This window comes from Coregonus clupeaformis, unplaced genomic scaffold, assembly GCF_020615455.1.
Source record: "Coregonus clupeaformis isolate EN_2021a unplaced genomic scaffold, ASM2061545v1 scaf2428, whole genome shotgun sequence".
NCBI classification, from domain to species: Eukaryota; Metazoa; Chordata; class Actinopteri; order Salmoniformes; family Salmonidae; genus Coregonus; species Coregonus clupeaformis.
In genome coordinates, this window is record NW_025535882.1 from 46,965 (window position 1) to 63,353 (window position 16,389).

General features: G+C 39.4%; 20 non-coding genes across 20 annotated transcripts; all 20 read left to right on the forward strand.

Annotated features, from left to right (window-relative positions):
* Positions 1-79: 79 nt before the first annotated feature.
* trnae-uuc lies at positions 80-151 on the forward strand. The gene has a single exon. It is a non-coding gene; the product is annotated as a tRNA-Glu (tRNA).
* A 758-nt stretch (positions 152-909) lies between these two features.
* trnae-uuc lies at positions 910-981 on the forward strand. The gene has a single exon. It is a non-coding gene; the product is annotated as a tRNA-Glu (tRNA).
* A 758-nt stretch (positions 982-1,739) lies between these two features.
* trnae-uuc lies at positions 1,740-1,811 on the forward strand. Its single transcript has one exon. It is a non-coding gene; the product is annotated as a tRNA-Glu (tRNA).
* Positions 1,812-2,571: 760 nt separating this feature from the next.
* trnae-uuc lies at positions 2,572-2,643 on the forward strand. The gene has a single exon. It is a non-coding gene; the product is annotated as a tRNA-Glu (tRNA).
* Positions 2,644-3,403: 760 nt separating this feature from the next.
* trnae-uuc lies at positions 3,404-3,475 on the forward strand. Its single transcript has one exon. It is a non-coding gene; the product is annotated as a tRNA-Glu (tRNA).
* Positions 3,476-4,234: 759 nt separating this feature from the next.
* Positions 4,235-4,306, forward strand: trnae-uuc. The gene has a single exon. It is a non-coding gene; the product is annotated as a tRNA-Glu (tRNA).
* A 756-nt stretch (positions 4,307-5,062) lies between these two features.
* On the forward strand, positions 5,063-5,134 carry trnae-uuc. The gene has a single exon. It is a non-coding gene; the product is annotated as a tRNA-Glu (tRNA).
* A 759-nt stretch (positions 5,135-5,893) lies between these two features.
* Positions 5,894-5,965, forward strand: trnae-uuc. The gene has a single exon. It is a non-coding gene; the product is annotated as a tRNA-Glu (tRNA).
* A 757-nt stretch (positions 5,966-6,722) lies between these two features.
* trnae-uuc lies at positions 6,723-6,794 on the forward strand. The gene has a single exon. It is a non-coding gene; the product is annotated as a tRNA-Glu (tRNA).
* Positions 6,795-7,552: 758 nt separating this feature from the next.
* On the forward strand, positions 7,553-7,624 carry trnae-uuc. Its single transcript has one exon. It is a non-coding gene; the product is annotated as a tRNA-Glu (tRNA).
* A 756-nt stretch (positions 7,625-8,380) lies between these two features.
* Positions 8,381-8,452, forward strand: trnae-uuc. The gene has a single exon. It is a non-coding gene; the product is annotated as a tRNA-Glu (tRNA).
* A 758-nt stretch (positions 8,453-9,210) lies between these two features.
* On the forward strand, positions 9,211-9,282 carry trnae-uuc. Its single transcript has one exon. It is a non-coding gene; the product is annotated as a tRNA-Glu (tRNA).
* A 757-nt stretch (positions 9,283-10,039) lies between these two features.
* Positions 10,040-10,111, forward strand: trnae-uuc. The gene has a single exon. It is a non-coding gene; the product is annotated as a tRNA-Glu (tRNA).
* Positions 10,112-10,869: 758 nt separating this feature from the next.
* trnae-uuc lies at positions 10,870-10,941 on the forward strand. The gene has a single exon. It is a non-coding gene; the product is annotated as a tRNA-Glu (tRNA).
* Positions 10,942-11,698: 757 nt separating this feature from the next.
* Positions 11,699-11,770, forward strand: trnae-uuc. Its single transcript has one exon. It is a non-coding gene; the product is annotated as a tRNA-Glu (tRNA).
* A 758-nt stretch (positions 11,771-12,528) lies between these two features.
* Positions 12,529-12,600, forward strand: trnae-uuc. Its single transcript has one exon. It is a non-coding gene; the product is annotated as a tRNA-Glu (tRNA).
* Positions 12,601-13,358: 758 nt separating this feature from the next.
* trnae-uuc lies at positions 13,359-13,430 on the forward strand. Its single transcript has one exon. It is a non-coding gene; the product is annotated as a tRNA-Glu (tRNA).
* A 757-nt stretch (positions 13,431-14,187) lies between these two features.
* Positions 14,188-14,259, forward strand: trnae-uuc. The gene has a single exon. It is a non-coding gene; the product is annotated as a tRNA-Glu (tRNA).
* A 758-nt stretch (positions 14,260-15,017) lies between these two features.
* On the forward strand, positions 15,018-15,089 carry trnae-uuc. The gene has a single exon. It is a non-coding gene; the product is annotated as a tRNA-Glu (tRNA).
* A 758-nt stretch (positions 15,090-15,847) lies between these two features.
* trnae-uuc lies at positions 15,848-15,919 on the forward strand. The gene has a single exon. It is a non-coding gene; the product is annotated as a tRNA-Glu (tRNA).
* Positions 15,920-16,389: the final 470 nt, after the last annotated feature.

Genomic DNA, 16,389 nt, shown 5'->3' on the forward strand with positions numbered 1-16,389 from the left:
AACAACAGACATAATGCAAACCAGCGTTTGTATTGACCTTTATCAATGTGCCTGTAAAGTTTATTGTACTGTAGCATCTTCCCATATGGTCTAGCGGTTAGGATTCCTGGTTTTCACCCAGGTGGCCCGGGTTCATCTCCCGGTATGGGAACTCATATCTTGTCATTTGGCAGGTACTTGTTTAACTTCAGATCCCACATCTGAATTTGAGCCACTTTCACAGAACAAGAATCCCTCAGCAACTGGAAATGTGACTTATTATGTAGATTATAAATCAAACAAACTTTTTTTGATTGGGGTTGATAAAATATTAGTTAGGCCAAATCAAGTGTGCTTTTTTCAAGTTTGAATGACAAACTTGAGAAGCCTTTTTAAACATTGAATACACTTCAAGTTTGCATTGCTTGCTCTGTCAATTTGACAATTAAAATATGGTGCGTCACTCATTCTCCAGCAGGGCCAGCGGCACAATGCATAAAGCGTCTGCCTACGGTACACAACTTTCTATGTTAGGCTGCTGGCTCGTCACTGTATTTAGTTAACCAAAATCTTGCTCTGAAAAATATTACATACATTTCAGTGTCACTGGCTGGTTCGCACAGATTAATTAGTTCACCGTCTAGGCTAAAACGTCATGTGAAAAACACATTCTAGACTGTTTTTATATGGGACTTTTCCGCAACCTTACTGAGAAAAGAACGAGCAGAAGTGCCACAGGTGAGAGACAAAGCCAGAAGTTCTGAAAATAATTATAGAACTTTTAATTTCCACATTGCTTCAAAGGCAGGGACGTCAATTTTCGGTGCAGGCAACGATGGAGCAATTAATTTCAACAACAGACATAATGCAAACCAGCGTTTTATTGACCTTTATCAATGTGCCTGTAAAGTTTATTGTACCGTAGCATCTTCCCATATGGTCTAGCGGTTAGGATTCCTGGTTTTCACCCAGGTGGCCCGGGTTCATCTCCCGGTATGGGAACTCATATCTTGTCATTTGGCAGGTACTTGTTTAACTTCAGATCCCACATCTGAATTTGAGCCACTTTCACAGAACAAGAATCCCTCAGCAACTGGAAATGTGACTTATTATGTAGATTATAAATCAAACAAACTTTTTTTGATTGGGGTTGATAAAATATTAGTTAGGCCAAATCAAGTGTGCTTTTTTCAAGTTTGAATGACAAACTTGATAAGCCTTTTTAAACATTGAATACACTTCAAGTTTGCATCGCTTGCTCTGTCAATTTGACAATTAAAATATGGTGCGTCACTCATTCTCCAGCAGGGCCAGCAGCACAATGCATAAAGCGTCTGCCTATGGTACACAAGTTTCTATGTTAGGCTGCTGGCTCGTCACTGTATTTAGTTAACCAAAATCTTGCTCTGAAAAATATTACATACATTTCAGTGTCACTGGCTGGTTCGCACTGATTAATTAGTTCACCGTTTAGGCTAAAACGTCATGTGAAAAACACATTCTAGACTGTTTTTATATGGGACTTTTCCGCAACCGTACTGAGAAAAGAGCGAGCAGAAGTGCCACAGGTGAGAGACAAAGCCAGAAGTTCTGAAAATAATTATAGAACTTTTAATTTCCACATTGCTTCAAAGGCAGGGACGTCAATTTTCGGTGCAGGCAACGATGGAGCAATTAATTTCAACAACAGACATAATGCAAACCAGCGTTGTATTGACCTTTATCAATGTGCCTGTAAAGTTTATTGTACCGTAGCATCTTCCCATATGGTCTAGCGGTTAGGATTCCTGGTTTTCACCCAGGTGGCCCGGGTTCATCTCCCGGTATGGGAACTCATATCTTGTCATTTGGCAGGTACTTGTTTAACTTCAGATCCCACATCTGAATTTGAGCCACTTTCACAGAACAAGAATCCCTCAGCAACTGGAAATGTGACTTATTATGTAGATTATAAATCAAACAAACTTTTTTTTGATTGGGGTTGATAAAATATTAGTTAGGCCAAATCAAGTGTGCTTTTTTCAAGTTTAAATGACAAACTTGAAAAGCCTTTTTAAACATTGAAAACACTTCAAGTTTGCATCGCTTGCTCTGTCAATTTGACAATTAAAATATGGTGCGTCACTCATTCTCCAGCAGGGCCAGCGGCACAATGCATAAAGCGTCTGCCTACGGTACACAAGTTTCTATGTTAGGCTGCTGGCTCGTCACTGTATTTAGTTAACCAAAATCTTGCTCTGAAAAAATATTACATACATTTCAGTGTCACTGGCTGGTTCGCACAGATTAATTAGTTCACCGTTTAGGCTAAAACGTCATGTGAAAAACACATTCTAGACTGTTTTTATATGGGACTTTTCCGCAACCTTACTGAGAAAAGAGCGAGCAGAAGTGCCACAGGTGAGAGACAAAGCCAGAAGTTCTGAAAATAATTATAGAACTTTTAATTTCCACATTGCTTCAAAGGCAGGGACGTCAATTTTCGGTGCCGGCAACGATGGAGCATTTAATTTCAACAACAGACATAATGCAAACCAGCGTTGTATTGACCTTTATCAATGTGCCTGTAAAGTTTATTGTACCGTAGCATCTTCCCATATGGTCTAGCGGTTAGGATTCCTGGTTTTCACCCAGGTGGCCCGGGTTCATCTCCCGGTATGGGAACTCATATCTTGTCATTTGGCAGGTACTTGTTTAACTTCAGATCCCACATCTGAATTTGAGCCACTTTCACAGAACAAGAATCCCTCAGCAACTGGAAATGTGACTTATTATGTAGATTATAAATCAAACAAACTTTTTTTGATTGGGGTTGATAAAATATTAGTTAGGCCAAATCAAGTGTGCTTTTTTCAAGTTTGAATGACAAACTTGAGAAGCCTTTTTAAACATTGAATACACTTCAAGTTTGCATTGCTTGCTCTGTCAATTTGACAATTAAAATATGGTGCGTCACTCATTCTCCAGCAGGGCCAGCGGCACAATGCATAAAGCGTCTGCCTACGGTACACAAGTTTCTATGTTAGGCTGCTGGCTCGTCACTGTATTTAGTTAACCAAAATCTTGCTTCTGAAAAAATATTACATACATTTCAGTGTCACTGGCTGGTTCGCACAGATTAATTAGTTCACCGTCTAGGCTAAAACGTCATGTGAAAAACACATTCTAGACTGTTTTTATATGGGACTTTTCCGCAACCTTACTGAGAAAAGAGCGAGCAGAAGTGCCACAGGTGAGAGACAAAGCCAGAAGTTCTGAAAATAATTATAGAACTTTTAATTTCCACATTGCTTCAAAGGCAGGGACGTCAATTTTCGGTGCCGGCAACGATGGAGCAATTAATTTCAACAACAGACATAATGCAAACCAGCGTTTTATTGACCTTTATCAATGTGCCTGTAAAGTTTATTGTACCGTAGCATCTTCCCATATGGTCTAGCGGTTAGGATTCCTGGTTTTCACCCAGGTGGCCCGGGTTCAACTCCCGGTATGGGAACTCATATCTTGTCATTTGGCAGGTACTTGTTTAACTTCAGATCCCACATCTGAATTTGAGCCACTTTCACAGAACAAGAATCCCTCAGCAACTGGAAATGTGACTTATTATGTAGATTATAAATCAAACAAACTTTTTTTGATTGGGGTTGATAAAATATTAGTTAGGCCAAATCAAGTGTGCTTTTTTCAAGTTTAAATGACAAACTTGAGAAGCCTTTTTAAACATTGAATACACTTCAAGTTTGCATTGCTTGCTCTGTCAATTTGACAATTAAAATATGGTGCGTCACTCATTCTCCAGCAGGGCCAGCGGCACAATGCATAAAGCGTCTGCCTACGGTACACAAGTTTCTATGTTAGGCTGCTGGCTCGTCACTGTATTTAGTTAACCAAAATCTTGCTTCGAAAAAATATTACATACATTTCAGTGTCACTGGCTGGTTCGCACTGATTAATTAGTTCACCGTTTAGGCTAAAACGTCATGTGAAAAACACATTCTAGACTGTTTTTATATGGGACTTTTCCGCAACCTTACTGAGAAAAGAGCGAGCAGAAGTGCCACAGGTGAGAGACAAAGCCAGAAGTTCTGAAAATAATTATAGAACTTTTAATTTCCACATTGCTTCAAAGGCAGGGACGTCAATTTTCGGTGCCGGCAACGATGGAGCATTTAATTTCAACAACAGACATAATGCAAACCAGCGTTTTATTGACCTTTATCAATGTGCCTGTAAAGTTTATTGTACCGTAGCATCTTCCCATATGGTCTAGCGGTTAGGATTCCTGGTTTTCACCCAGGTGGCCCGGGTTCATCTCCCGGTATGGGAACTCATATCTTGTCATTTGGCAGGTACTTGTTTAACTTCAGATCCCACATCTGAATTTGAGCCACTTTCACAGAACAAGAATCCCTCAGCAACTGGAAATGTGACTTATTATGTAGATTATAAATCAAACAAACTTTTTTTGATTGGGGTTGATAAAATATTAGTTAGGCCAAATCAAGTGTGCTTTTTTCAAGTTTGAATGACAAACTTGAGAAGCCTTTTAAACATTGAATACACTTCAAGTTTGCATTGCTTGCTCTGTCAATTTGACAATTAAAATATGGTGCGTCACTCATTCTCCAGCAGGGCCAGCGGCACAATGCATAAAGCGTCTGCCTACGGTACACAAGTTTCTATGTTAGGCTGCTGGCTCGTCACTGTATTTAGTTAACCAAAATCTTGCTTGAAAAATATTACATACATTTCAGTGTCACTGGCTGGTTCGCACTGATTAATTAGTTCACCATTTAGGCTAAAACGTCATGTGAAAAACACATTCTAGACTGTTTTTATATGGGACTTTTCCGCAACCTTACTGAGAAAAGAGCGAGCAGAAGTGCCACAGGTGAGAGACAAAGCCAGAAGTTCTGAAAATAATTATAGAACTTTTAATTTCCACATTGCTTCAAAGGCAGGGACGTCAATTTTCGGTGCCGGCAACGATGGAGCAATTAATTTCAACAACAGACATAATGCAAACCAGCGTTTTATTGACCTTTATCAATGTGCCTGTAAAGTTTTTTGTACTGTAGCATCTTCCCATATGGTCTAGCGGTTAGGATTCCTGGTTTTCACCCAGGTGGCCCGGGTTCATCTCCCGGTATGGGAACTCATATCTTGTCATTTGGCAGGTACTTGTTTAACTTCAGATCCCACATCTGAATTTGAGCCACTTTCACAGATCAAGAATCCCTCAGCAACTGGAAATGTGACTTATTATGTAGATTATAAATCAAACAAACTTTTTTTGATTGGGGTTGATAAAATATTAGTTAGGCCAAATCAAGTGTGCTTTTTTCAAGTTTGAATGACAAACTTGAGAAGCCTTTTTAAACATTGAATACACTTCAAGTTTGCATTGCTTGCTCTGTCAATTTGACAATTAAAATATGGTGCGTCACTCATTCTCCAGCAGGGCCAGCGGCACAATGCATAAAGCGTCTGCCTACGGTACACAAGTTTCTATGTTAGGCTGCTGGCTCGTCACTGTATTTAGTTAACCAAAATCTTGCTTCGAAAAAATATTACCTACATTTCAGTGTCACTGGCTGGTTCGCACTGATTAATTAGTTCACCATTTAGGCTAAAACGTCATGTGAAAAACACATTCTAGACTGTTTTTATATGGGACTTTTCCGCAACCTTACTGAGAAAAGAGCGAGCAGAAGTGCCACAGGTGAGAGACAAAGCCAGAAGTTCTGAAAATAATTATAGAACTTTTAATTTCCACATTGCTTCAAAGGCAGGGACGTCAATTTTCGGTGCCGGCAACGATGGAGCATTTAATTTCAAAAACAGACATAATGCAAACCAACGTTTTATTGACCTTTATCAATGTGTCTGTAAAGTTTTTGATACTGTAGCATCTTCCCATATGGTCTAGCGGTTAGGATTCCTGGTTTTCACCCAGGTGGCCCGGGTTCAACTCCCGGTATGGGAACTCATATCTTCTCATTTGGCAGGTACTTGTTTAACTACAGATCCCACATCTGAATTTGAGCCACTTTCACAGAACAAGAATCCCTCAGCAACTGGAAATGTGACTTATTATGTAGATTATAAATCAAACAAACTTTTTTTGATTGGGGTTGATAAAATATTAGTTAGGCCAAATCAAGTGTGCTTTTTTCAAGTTTAAATGACAAACTTGAGAAGCCTTTTAAACATTGAATACACTTCAAGTTTGCATCGCTTGCTCTGTCAATTTGACAATTAAAATATGGTGCGTCACTCATTCTCCAGCAGGGCCAGCGGCACAATGCATAAAGCGTCTGCCTACGGTACACAAGTTTCTATGTTAGGCTGCTGGCTCGTCACTGTATTTAGTTAACCAAAATCTTGCTTCGAAAAATATTACCTACATTTCAGTGTCACTGGCTGGTTCGCACTGATTAATTAGTTCACCATTTAGGCTAAAACGTCATGTGAAAAACACATTCTAGACTGTTTTTATATGGGACTTTTCCGCAACCTTACTGAGAAAAGAGCGAGCAGAAGTGCCACAGGTGAGAGACAAAGCCAGAAGTTCTGAAAATAATTATAGAACTTTTAATTTCCACATTGCTTCAAAGGCAGGGACGTCAATTTTCGGTGCAGGCAACGATGGAGCTATTAATTTCAACAACAGACATAATGCAAACCAGCGTTTTATTGACCTTTATCAATGTGCCTGTAAAGTTTATTGTACTGTAGCATCTTCCCATATGGTCTAGCGGTTAGGATTCCTGGTTTTCACCCAGGTGGCCCGGGTTCAACTCCCGGTATGGGAACTCATATCTTGTCATTTGGCAGGTAGTTGTTTAACTTCAGATCCCACATCTGAATTTGAGCCACTTTCACAGAACAAGAATCCCTCAGCAACTGGAAATGTGACTTATTATGTAGATTATAAATCAAACAAACTTTTTTTGATTGGGGTTGATAAAATATTAGTTAGGCCAAATCAAGTGTGCTTTTTTCAAGTTTGAATGACAAACTTGATAAGCCTTTTTAAACATTGAATACACTTCAAGTTTGCATTGCTTGCTCTGTCAATTTGACAATTAAAATATGGTGCGTCACTCATTCTCCAGCAGGGCCAGCGGCACAATGCATAAAGCGTCTGCCTACGGTACACAAGTTTCTATGTTAGGCTGCTGGCTTGTCACTGTATTTAGTTAACCAAAATCTTGCTTTGAAAAATATTACCTACATTTCAGTGTCACTGGCTGGTTCGCACTGATTAATTAGTTCACCATTTAGGCTAAAACGTCATGTGAAAAACACATTCTAGACTCTTTTTATATGGGACTTTTCCGCAACCTTACTGAGAAAAGAGCGAGCAGAAGTGCCACAGGTGAGAGACAAAGCCAGAAGTTCTGAAAATAATTATAGAACTTTTAATTTCCACATTGCTTCAAAGGCAGGGACGTCAATTTTCGGTGCCGGCAACGATGGAGCAATTAATTTCAACAACAGACATAATGCAAACCAGCGTTTTATTGACCTTTATCAATGTGCCTGTAAAGTTTATTGTACTGTAGCATCTTCCCATATGGTCTAGCGGTTAGGATTCCTGGTTTTCACCCAGGTGGCCCGGGTTCATCTCCCGGTATGGGAACTCATATCTTGTCATTTGGCAGGTACTTGTTTAACTTCAGATCCCACATCTGAATTTGAGCCACTTTCACAGATCAAGAATCCCTCAGCAACTGGAAATGTGACTTATTATGTAGATTATAAATCAAACAAACTTTTTTTGATTGGGGTTGATAAAATATTAGTTAGGCCAAATCAAGTGTGCTTTTTTCAAGTTTGAATGACAAACTTGAGAAGCTTTTAAACATTGAATACACTTCAAGTTTGCATTGCTTGCTCTGTCAATTTGACAATTAAAATATGGTGCGTCACTCATTCTCCAGCAGGGCCAGCGGCACAATGCATAAAGCGTCTGCCTACGGTACACAAGTTTCTATGTTAGGCTGCTGGCTCGTCACTGTATTTAGTTAACCAAAATCTTGCTTCAAAAAATATTACCTACATTTCAGTGTCACTGGCTGGTTCGCACTGATTAATTAGTTCACCATTTAGGCTAAAACGTCATGTGAAAAACACATTCTAGACTGTTTTTATATGGGACTTTTCCGCAACCTTACTGAGAAAAGAGCGAGCAGAAGTGCCACAGGTGAGAGACAAAGCCAGAAGTTCTGAAAATAATTATAGAACTTTTAATTTCCACATTGCTTCAAAGGCAGGGACGTCAATTTTCGGTGCCGGCAACGATGGAGCAATTAATTTCAACAACAGACATAATGCAAACCAGCGTTTTATTGACCTTTATCAATGTGCCTGTAAAGTTTATTGTACTGTAGCATCTTCCCATATGGTCTAGCGGTTAGGATTCCTGGTTTTCACCCAGGTGGCCCGGGTTCAACTCCCGGTATGGGAACTCATATCTTGTCATTTGGCAGGTACTTGTTTAACTTCAGATCCCACATCTGAATTTGAGCCACTTTCACAGATCAAGAATCCCTCAGCAACTGGAAATGTGACTTATTATGTAGATTATAAATCAAACAAACTTTTTTTGATTGGGGTTGATAAAATATTAGTTAGGCCAAATCAAGTGTGCTTTTTTCAAGTTTGAATGACAAACTTGAGAAGCCTTTTTAAACATTGAATACACTTCAAGTTTGCATTGCTTGCTCTGTCAATTTGACAATTAAAATATGGTGCGTCACTCATTCTCCAGCAGGGCCAGCGGCACAATGCATAAAGCGTCTGCCTACGGTACACAAGTTTCTATGTTAGGCTGCTGGCTCGTCACTGTATTTAGTTAACCAAAATCTTGCTTCAAAAAATATTACCTACATTTCAGTGTCACTGGCTGGTTCGCACTGATTAATTAGTTCACCATTTAGGCTAAAACGTCATGTGAAAAACACATTCTAGACTGTTTTTATATGGGACTTTTCCGCAACCTTACTGAGAAAAGAGCGAGCAGAAGTGCCACAGGTGAGAGACAAAGCCAGAAGTTCTGAAAATAATTATAGAACTTTTAATTTCCACATTGCTTCAAAGGCAGGGACGTCAATTTTCAGTGCAGGCAACGATGGAGCAATTAATTTCAACAACAGACATAATGCAAACCAGCGTTTTATTGACCTTTATCAATGTGCCTGTAAAGTTTATTGTACTGTAGCATCTTCCCATATGGTCTAGCGGTTAGGATTCCTGGTTTTCACCCAGGTGGCCCGGGTTCATCTCCCGGTATGGGAACTCATATCTTGTCATTTGGCAGGTACTTGTTTAACTTCAGATCCCACATCTGAATTTGAGCCACTTTCACAGAACAAGAATCCCTCAGCAACTGGAAATGAGACTTATTATGTAGATTATAAATCAAACAAACTTTTTTTGATTGGGGTTGATAAAATATTAGTTAGGCCAAATCAAGTGTGCTTTTTTCAAGTTTGAATGACAAACTTGAGAAGCCTTTTAAACATTGAATACACTTCAAGTTTGCATTGCTTGCTCTGTCAATTTGACAATTAAAATATGGTGCGTCACTCATTCTCCAGCAGGGCCAGCGGCACAATGCATAAAGCGTCTGCCTACGGTACACACGTTTCTATGTTAGGCTGCTGGCTCGTCACTGTATTTAGTTAACCAAAATCTTGCTTCAAAAAATATTACCTACATTTCAGTGTCACTGGCTGGTTCGCACTGATTAATTAGTTCACCGTTTAGGCTAAAACGTCATGTGAAAAACACATTCTAGACTGTTTTTATATGGGACTTTTCCGCAACCTTACTGAGAAAAGAGCGAGCAGAAGTGCCACAGGTGAGAGACAAAGCCAGAAGTTCTGAAAATCATTATAGAACTTTTAATTTCCACATTGCTTCAAAGGCAGGGACGTCAATTTTCGGTGCAGGCAATGATGGAGCTTTTAATTTCAACAACAGACATAATGCAAACCATCGTTTTATTGACCTTTATCAATGTGCCTGTAAAGTTTTTTGTACTGTAGCATCTTCCCATGTGGTCTAGCGGTTATGATTCCTGGTTTTCACCCAGGTGGCCCGGGTTCATCTCCCGGTATGGGAACTCATATCTTGTCATTTGGCAGGTACTTGTTTAACTTCAGATCCCACATCTGAATTTGAGCCACTTTCACAGAACAAGAATCCCTCAGCAACTGGAAATGTGACTTATTATGTAGATTATAAATCAAACAAACTTTTTTTGATTGGGGTTGATAAAATATTAGTTAGGCCAAATCAAGTGTGCTTTTTTCAAGTTTGAATGACAAACTTGAGAAGCCTTTTTAAACATTGAATACACTTCAAGTTTGCATTGCTTGCTCTGTCAATTTGACAATTAAAATATGGTGCGTCACTCATTCTCCAGCAGGGCCAGCGGCACAATGCATAAAGCGTCTGCCTACGGTACACAAGTTTCTATGTTAGGCTGCTGGCTCGTCACTGTATTTAGTTAACCAAAATCTTGCTTCGAAAAATATTACCTACATTTCAGTGTCACTGGCTGGTTCGCACTGATTAATTAGTTCACCATTTAGGCTAAAACGTCATGTGAAAAACACATTCTAGACTGTTTTTATATGGGACTTTTCCGCAACCTTACTGAGAAAAGAGCGAGCAGAAGTGCCACAGGTGAGAGACAAAGCCAGAAGTTCTGAAAATAATTATAGAACTTTTAATTTCCACATTGCTTCAAAGGCAGGGACGTCAATTTTCGGTGCAGGCAACGATGGAGCTTTTAATTTCAACAACAGACATAATGCAAACCAGCGTTTTATTGACCTTTATCAATGTGTCTGTAAAGTTTTTTGTACTGTAGCATCTTCCCATATGGTCTAGCGGTTAGGATTCCTGGTTTTCACCCAGGTGGCCCGGGTTCATCTCCCGGTATGGGAACTCATATCTTGTCATTTGGCAGGTACTTGTTTAACTTCAGATCCCACATCTGAATTTGAGCCACTTTCACAGAACAAGAATCCCTCAGCAACTGGAAATGTGACTTATTATGTAGATTATAAATCAAACAAACTTTTTTTGATTGGGGTTGATAAAATATTAGTTAGGCCAAATCAAGTGTGCTTTTTTCAAGTTTGAATGACAAACTTGAGAAGCCTTTTAAACATTGAATACACTTCAAGTTTGCATTGCTTGCTCTGTCAATTTGACAATTAAAATATGGTGCGTCACTCATTCTCCAGCAGGGCCAGCGGCACAATGCATAAAGCGTCTGCCTACGGTACACAAGTTTCTATGTTAGGCTGCTGGCTCGTCACTGTATTTAGTTAACCAAAATCTTGCTTCGAAAAATATTACCTACATTTCAGTGTCACTGGCTGGTTCGCACTGATTAATTAGTTCACCATTTAGGCTAAAACGTCATGTGAAAAACACATTCTAGACTGTTTTTATATGGGACTTTTCCGCAACCTTACTGAGAAAAGAGCGAGCAGAAGTGCCACAGGTGAGAGACAAAGCCAGAAGTTCTGAAAATAATTATAGAACTTTTAATTTCCACATTGCTTCAAAGGCAGGGACGTCAATTTTCGGTGCCGGCAACGATGGAGCAATTAATTTCAACAACAGACATAATGCAAACCAGCGTTTTATTGACCTTTATCAATGTGTCTGTAAAGTTTATTGTACTGTAGCATCTTCCCATATGGTCTAGCGGTTAGGATTCCTGGTTTTCACCCAGGTGGCCCGGGTTCATCTCCCGGTATGGGAACTCATATCTTGTCATTTGGCAGGTACTTGTTTAACTTCAGATCCCACATCTGAATTTGAGCCACTTTCACAGAACAAGAATCCCTCAGCAACTGGAAATGTGACTTATTATGTAGATTATAAATCAAACAAACTTTTTTTGATTGGGGTTGATAAAATATTAGTTAGGCCAAATCAAGTGTGCTTTTTTCAAGTTTGAATGACAAACTTGAGAAGCCTTTTTAAACATTGAATACACTTCAAGTTTGCATTGCTTGCTCTGTCAATTTGACAATTAAAATATGGTGCGTCACTCATTCTCCAGCAGGGCCAGCGGCACAATGCATAAAGCGTCTGCCTACGGTACACAAGTTTCTATGTTAGGCTGCTGGCTCGTCACTGTATTTAGTTAACCAAAATCTTGCTTCAAAAAATATTACCTACATTTCAGTGTCACTGGCTGGTTCGCACTGATTAATTAGTTCACCGTTTAGGCTAAAACGTCATGTGAAAAACACATTCTAGACTGTTTTTATATGGGACTTTTCCGCAACCTTACTGAGAAAAGAGCGAGCAGAAGTGCCACAGGTGAGAGACAAAGCCAGAAGTTCTGAAAATAATTATAGAACTTTTAATTTCCACATTGCTTCAAAGGCAGGGACGTCAATTTTCGGTGCCGGCAACGATGGAGCTTTTAATTTCAACAACAGACATAATGCAAACCATCGTTTTATTGACCTTTATCAATGTGCCTGTAAAGTTTTTTGTACCGTAGCATCTTCCCATGTGGTCTAGCGGTTAGGATTCCTGGTTTTCACCCAGGTGGCCCGGGTTCATCTCCCGGTATGGGAACTCATATCTTGTCATTTGGCAGGTACTTGTTTAACTTCAGATCCCACATCTGAATTTGAGCCACTTTCACAGATCAAGAATCCCTCAGCAACTGGAAATGTGACTTATTATGTAGATTATAAATCAAACAAACTTTTTTTGATTGGGGTTGATAAAATATTAGTTAGGCCAAATCAAGTGTGCTTTTTTCAAGTTTGAATGACAAACTTGAGAAGCCTTTTTAAACATTGAATACACTTCAAGTTTGCATTGCTTGCTCTGTCAATTTGACAATTAAAATATGGTGCGTCACTCATTCTCCAGCAGGGCCAGCGGCACAATGCATAAAGCGTCTGCCTACGGTACACAAGTTTCTATGTTAGGCTGCTGGCTCGTCACTGTATTTAGTTAACCAAAATCTTGCTTCGAAAAATATTACCTACATTTCAGTGTCACTGGCTGGTTCGCACTGATTAATTAGTTCACCATTTAGGCTAAAACGTCATGTGAAAAACACATTCTAGACTGTTTTTATATGGGACTTTTCCGCAACCTTACTGAGAAAAGAGCGAGCAGAAGTGCCACAGGTGAGAGACAAAGCCAGAAGTTCTGAAAATAATTATAGAACTTTTAATTTCCACATTGCTTCAAAGGCAGGGACGTCAATTTTCGGTGCAGGCAACGATGGAGCATTTAATTTCAACAACAGACATAATGCAAACCAGCGTTTTATTGACCTTTATCAATGTGCCTGTAAAGTTTATTGTACTGTAGCATCTTCCCATATGGTCTAGCGGTTAGGATTCCTGGTTTTCACCCAGGTGGCCCGGGTTCAACTCCCGGTATGGGAACTCATATCTTGTCATTTGGCAGGTACTTGTTTAACTTCAGATCCCACATCTGAATTTGAGCCACTTTCACAGATCAAGAATCCCTCAGCAACTGGAAATGTGACTTATTATGTAGATTATAAATCAAACAAACTTTTTTTGATTGGGGTTGATAAAATATTAGTTAGGCCAAATCAAGTGTGCTTTTTTCAAGTTTGAATGACAAACTTGAGAAGCCTTTTTAAACATTGAATACACTTCAAGTTTGCATTGCTTGCTCTGTCAATTTGACAATTAAAATATGGTGCGTCACTCATTCTCCAGCAGGGCCAGCGGCACAATGCATAAAGCGTCTGCCTACGGTACACAAGTTTCTATGTTAGGCTGCTGGCTCGTCACTGTATTTAGTTAACCAAAATCTTGCTTCAAAAAATATTACCTACATTTCAGTGTCACTGGCTGGTTCGCACTGATTAATTAGTTCACCATTTAGGCTAAAACGTCATGTGAAAAACACATCCTAGACTGTTTTTATATGGGACTTTTCCGCAACCTTACTGAGAAAAGAGCGAGCAGAAGTGCCACAGGTGAGAGACAAAGCCAGAAGTTCTGAAAATAATTATAGAACTTTTAATTTCCACATTGCTTCAAAGGCAGGGACGTCAATTTTCGGTGCAGGCAACGATGGAGCTTTTAATTTCACAACAGACATAATGCAAACCAGCGTTTTATTGACCTTTATCAATGTGCCCGTAAAGTTTATTGTACTGTAGCATCTTCCCATATGGTCTAGCGGTTAGGATTCCTGGTTTTCACCCAGGTGGCCCGGGTTCAACTCCCGGTATGGGAACTCATATCTTGTCATTTGGCAGGTACTTGTTTAACTTCAGATCCCACATCTGAATTTGAGCCACTTTCACAGATCAAGAATCCCTCAGCAACTGGAAATGTGACTTATTATGTAGATTATAAATCAAACAAACTTTTTTTGATTGGGGTTGATAAAATATTAGTTAGGCCAAATCAAGTGTGCTTTTTTCAAGTTTGAATGACAAACTTGAGAAGCCTTTTTAAACATTGAATACACTTCAAGTTTGCATTGCTTGCTCTGTCAATTTGACAATTAAAATATGGTGCGTCACTCATTCTCCAGCAGGGCCAGCGGCACAATGCATAAAGCGTCTGCCTACGGTACACAAGTTTCTATGTTAGGCTGCTGGCTCGTCACTGTATTTAGTTAACCAAAATCTTGCTTCAAAAAATATTACCTACATTTCAGTGTCACTGGCTGGTTCGCACTGATTAATTAGTTCACCATTTAGGCTAAAACGTCATGTGAAAAACACATTCTAGACTGTTTTTATATGGGACTTTTCCGCAACCTTACTGAGAAAAGAGCGAGCAGAAGTGCCACAGGTGAGAGACAAAGCCAGAAGTTCTGAAAATAATTATAGAACTTTTAATTTCCACATTGCTTCAAAGGCAGGGACGTCAATTTTCAGTGCAGGCAACGATGGAGCTTTTAATTTCAACAACAGACATAATGCAAACCAGCGTTTTATTGACCTTTATCAATGTGTCTATAAAGTTTTTTGTACTATAGCATCTTCCCATTTGGTCTAGCGGTTAGGATTCCTGGTTTTCACCCAGGTGGCCCGGGTTCAACTCCCGGTATGGGAACTCATATCTTGTCATTTGGCAGGTACTTGTTTAACTTCAGATCCCACATCTGAATTTGAGCCACTTTCACAGATCAAGAATCCCTCAGCAACTGGAAATGTGACTTATTATGTAGATTATAAATCAAACAAACTTTTTTTGATTGGGGTTGATAAAATATTAGTTAGGCCAAATCAAGTGTGCTTTTTTCAAGTTTGAATGACAAACTTGAGAAGCCTTTTTAAACATTGAATACACTTCAAGTTTGCATTGCTTGCTCTGTCAATTTGACAATTAAAATATGGTGCGTCACTCATTCTCCAGCAGGGCCAGCGGCACAATGCATAAAGCGTCTGCCTACGGTACACAAGTTTCTATGTTAGGCTGCTGGCTCGTCACTGTATTTAGTTAACCAAAATCTTGCTTCAAAAAATATTACCTACATTTCAGTGTCACTGGCTGGTTCGCACTGATTAATTAGTTCACCGTTTAGGCTAAAACGTCATGTGAAAAACACATTCTAGACTGTTTTTATATGGGACTTTTCCGCAACCTTACTGAGAAAAGAGCGAGCAGAAGTGCCACAGGTGAGAGACAAATTCAGAAGTTCTGAAAATAATTATAGAACTTTTAATTTCCACATTGCTTCAAAGGCAGGGACGTCAATTTTCGGTGCAGGCAACGATGGAGCTTTTAATTTCAAAAACAGACATAATGCAAACCAACGTTTTATTGACCTTTATCAATGTGCCTGTAAAGTTTTTGATTCTGTAGCATCTTCCCATATGGTCTAGCGGTTAGGATTCCTGGTTTTCACCCAGGTGGCCCGGGTTCAACTCCCGGTATGGGAACTCATATCTTCTCATTTGGCAGGTACTTGTTTAACTACAGATCCCACATCTGAATTTGAGCCACTTTCACAGAACAAGAATCCCTCAGCAACTGGAAATGTGACTTATTATGTAGATTATAAATCAAACAAACTTTTTTTGATTGGGGTTGATAAAATATTAGTTAGGCCAAATCAAGTGTGCTTTTTTCAAGTTTGAATGACAAACTTGAGAAGCCTTTTTAAACATTGAATACACTTCAAGTTTGCATTGCTTGCTCTGTCAATTTGACAATTAAAATATGGTGCGTCACTCATTCTCCAGCAGGGCCAGCGGCACAATGCATAAAGCGTCTGCCTACGGTACACAAGTTTCTATGTTAGGCTGCTGGCTCGTCACTGTATTTAGTTAACCAAAATCTTGCTTCGGAAAAATATTACCTACATTTCAGTGTCACTGGCTGGTTCGCACTGATTAATTAGTTCACCATT